The 4,425-nt window shown below is 27.1% G+C and overlaps 1 long non-coding RNA gene across 1 annotated transcript; it reads left to right on the forward strand.

The window, feature by feature from the left end:
• Positions 1-1,044: 1,044 nt before the first annotated feature.
• LOC128042865 (uncharacterized) lies at positions 1,045-2,649 on the forward strand. Its single transcript, XR_008198347.1, has 3 exons — positions 1,045-1,147; positions 1,586-1,660; positions 2,445-2,649. It is a non-coding gene; the product is annotated as an uncharacterized LOC128042865 (long non-coding RNA).
• Positions 2,650-4,425: the final 1,776 nt, after the last annotated feature.

Genomic DNA, 4,425 nt, shown 5'->3' on the forward strand with positions numbered 1-4,425 from the left:
TAACTTTACCATTATCATATGAACCTAATTCATGAGATCTCCAATCACATATGAGCACAAATTTGGTGGATATCTTTAGGGGTGACATTATCAGTGAACAGTTTATGGATTCGATTAGATTCTACAACTACTACTACAAGAGGAACTTGAAGAAAACTCTTTTTCGTTCTTTATTGCTCAAAATTGACTTTCTTGATGATTTCCAAGATGAAGCATATTTTCTTCCTAGGTAGAACATGAAGAAAGAACTTTCGTTGATTTATTTTTCTTTTTTCTTTTTAATTTGTCTTTTTTTATAATCCATCAAAAGTTATATATTGACAAATAATAACTCAAGTACACATCTAAAAACTACATATATATTTAATTGAAGTTGTCACATGTAACAGTCCAATTTTTGGTAGTGTCGAACAGTAATTTGAGATCACTAAATCCGATGAAAAATTTAGAAAATTTACTAATTAATAATTATAAGTTAAGCGTGATTTTAGAATTATTTCTAAAATTAGTGAATTTTGTAATTTAAAAGAAATTATTAGGTAAATTGGGTCAAAAACGAGGTATCGAGACCTCGATATTATAAATCGAGTCATAAATATTTTTATAAATATTTACGGAGTGTCATTAAGGTAGTATTAAAGTTTCGTTAAGAAAATTTAATGTTCCGATGGTTAATTGATTAAAAATATCGAATAATAAAAAAGGAGTATTCCGGAATTTGTTCCAATAAATCGGACTCGTAAATATTTATTACAAATATTTACGAAGTTAGTTATACTGATTAATTAAGTTTTAATTAAGTGAATTTGTCTAAATCGTGGTTAATTATGAAAAGGATTAAATTGCAATAGAGATAAAAGTTTAATTGTAGATTAAAAAGTTAAAAGGACCAAATAGGCAATTATGCCTTTTCTAAAGCTGAGGCGATTTAAAATATATATTATATTATATATACGTAAGTAATGATTATGTTTTTATATTATATTATTATTAATATATTATATTATATTATATATATATATATATCAAAAGAAAGAATAGAAATGAAAAAGAAAGAAACAGAGAGCAAAACGAAACAGAGAAGGGAGAAAGAAGAAAAAGAAAGAGAGCGACGGTTCAGGGGTTTCAAAACTTCTAAATTCAATTGGTAAGTCAATTTAGTCCATTTTTCTTATGGTTTTGATATTTTTGGAATCCTAGAACAAAATACTACTTGATTTAAGTTAAAATTTTGGAAGTTAGTAAATTTTTAGATGTTGTTCATGTTGAATTAATTGATGAATTAAAGGTTAAAATGATTGAATTTTAAGTTAGAAGTTAGTAGAAGGTTGATTTGTAAAATAAAACATAAGTTTTGAATTAATAGGGACTAAATTGAGAGAATTTCGAAATTAGGGATTTATGATGAAAATGAAGAATTAAAATGAGTATATAGTGAGAATTAAGAGAGAATATGGAGTTAAATTAGGAAAAATAAAATTAGTATTGATAAGGGATTAAATTAGAGTTTATGTAAAGTTTAGGTATAAATGGAAATATTTTAATGGAATTGTGTATTAATAATTTTAATTGTTTAATTACGTAGCTAATGTCGTGCAAGAGTCATTGTCCGATAAATGAAAGGAGAAGGTGGACAAGGATTGACTCGAGAGAAATTTCGGTTAGTATTACCATAATTCGAATTTAATTATTAATTGTTAAAATTTAAATTAATATACATGATAAGCAAATTGAGGTAAGAATCATGATTGAATTAAATGAAAATACGTATTGGTATTGAAATTATAAATAGCAATTGTTGAATTTTGAATAATATGTTTAGTAAATAAAAATAAGGTGAATATTGATATTGAATTGTATGTGAATTGAATGGAAATTACTAGTGATATGATTTGAATTAAAAGAATTAATGCGATATTGAATTGTATGTTGATTGAAAAGTAATTAGTGATTTGAATTTCATTAAATAAATAAATAAATAAAATATAAAATATGAATTGAATAAAAGTGAATTAAAATATGAAAAGTGTGAATACATGAATCAAGTATGATTACATGTGAATGTCGGAATATCTATTGGTAGATTAGAAAGTGGAAAGTAAATTTTGAATTGAAATGTGATTAGTGAATAGAAATTGAAATGGTTTGAATTGAATTATTGAATTGAACTGGAATATTGAAATTGGTGATTGATATGGATTTTATTAGAATTGAAATTGAGAATGTGGAGATTGATATGTGAAACCGATCTTGAATCAATTATGGAATACTTAATATTGCTTATTGTTATTAATGATCAAGTTGATTTAAAGTATGGGATAATTAATGAATAATTGTAGACATAAATTAAATGTATATAATTTATCCATTAATGTTATTAATTTGAATTATGGTAATACCACTGAGTATTCCCATACTCAGCGTACGGTTGTTTCTGTGCGCAGGTTAGTAGGAAGCCAGTGCTCGGTCCAAAGATCCGAGTAATCCCGACCTCAGAGAAATTTTGGTGATGTACTTTTGTTTTGATAATGTGGCATGTACCTAAGTGATATATAGGTTAAGTATAAGAGTTTTGTGATTGTGGTTTTAGAACGATGTTTAAATTGGTTATAAGTATGAAATGGAACTAATATGACATATTTGATTAAAGTATGTTATGTCTGTTATTTATTTGTGAATTAGTTATAAGTTATCCGATATGTCCGGTAATACTCTATAACCCTGTTCCGGTGACGATTTGGGGTTAGGGGGTGTTACATCACATCATTTAATGGATGTGAAAATAAATAAAAGTTAATTTTTTATAAATTATAAGTGAATTATTATTTGATACATTGGTGGAGGAGTTTTTAACTTCACAAGTGGATTTAAGAAACTTCCAAAATCCTTAATTGATATTTTAAAAATAAAACCTAAATAAATAAGACTCATGGTGATTTTTTTTAAGTGCGCTTGTGGAGTTAAAAACTCCACCTCTAGTTTATCAAATAACAATTCATTTATAATTTATAAAAATTTTAATTTTTGTATAACTTTTTAAATTTTTTTTATAAAATTTTATTTTGAAATTGCTTAATTTATTTAAATTTTATTTTTGAATATTAATATTTTCTAACTTTTATATTTTATAAAATATTCACATTTTTTGAATTTTTATTATTTTTAAATTAGTTACTGATGTGTCATTAATTTCATGTCAACAATGTAACACTCTGATACCCAATTTGATTGCCAACTCCGAGCTACAAGGTGCCACATTCATTGCCGGAACAATTACGATCAGACTATATTTGATTTAACACCATTAAACATTCAAATATAAGTAAAACATGTGTATAATAAGATACATAATCATTTTCGGATCTTATACGAGCTTATGAAAGCTCTATTGCTAATCCAAGGTCGAATTAGGACCATATTGTAAAGAATTCAAAATGTTGGGTTGACATTACGACTTTGGGGGTTTCTTGTTGGAACGCAACTCACTGATTAGGTCTTGTCGCGACATTGAGAGTATATCGTCAAGACATAACTCTCTATTTGTTTCTCGTTGTGACGTTGAACATTCATCGTTGTGATGTTACTGACTGTTTCCAAAAAAACCCAATGGTGCATGTAACCTCCCCAACCCGGCCTAGACATTAGGCTCGAATCTGGAAGACTACATCGGCCACCGGAATGGCCTAGTAGTGATTAGGGTTTATAAAACAACCATTTTAAAACAATTGTTTAATTTAGTAGAATACTTAAAATATTTTCAGAAAAAACTTCCCTAGTTGAAAGAAAACAATTAAAACAAACTATTCTACACATCGTGTTTGCTTTTGAAAACCTCGTTTATTACCGGTTTATTAAATACTCAAGTTCTATTTATAATTAGCAGCGGAAAAAGTGATATTTACTTACGTTTTAAATAAAAACCAGGGTTCATGAATATCTACTTAATAATTAAATATCCTAAAATTAAATTAATTGTCATGCAAGCTGTAAATAAACTAAAAAAAATAAAACCTAAAGTCTCATGCCACAGTTCAAAATAAAATAATACAAACTCTGAATAATAATAAAATACCAAATAATATATCTAAAATATTAAACAAAACCAAGTCAAGACCCTCCGGATGTCGTGCTCGTATCCTGACCTAGTGGGTTATCTATAAAGATGTAAAGTAAATGGGAGTGAGTTATGAAGCTTAGTGTGAGTTCGGTCACCAGAAAACCAAAACAAAATCGTAGACAAAGCACGTGGGTTAGCAATTCTGAGAATAAAAAAAAATCATAAAGCACTTCAAATTAACGATATATTATATCATCACTTTACTACACTACTTCAGAAAACACAGTTTCAAATGCATATGCTAATGTATGGCAATGCAAGTTCAATTTATCAGAAAGGTCCTACCTAACTCCACTACACACCTCACT

Source organism: Gossypium raimondii, chromosome 8 (assembly GCF_025698545.1).
Source record: "Gossypium raimondii isolate GPD5lz chromosome 8, ASM2569854v1, whole genome shotgun sequence".
Lineage (NCBI taxonomy): Eukaryota > Viridiplantae > Streptophyta > Magnoliopsida > Malvales > Malvaceae > Gossypium > Gossypium raimondii.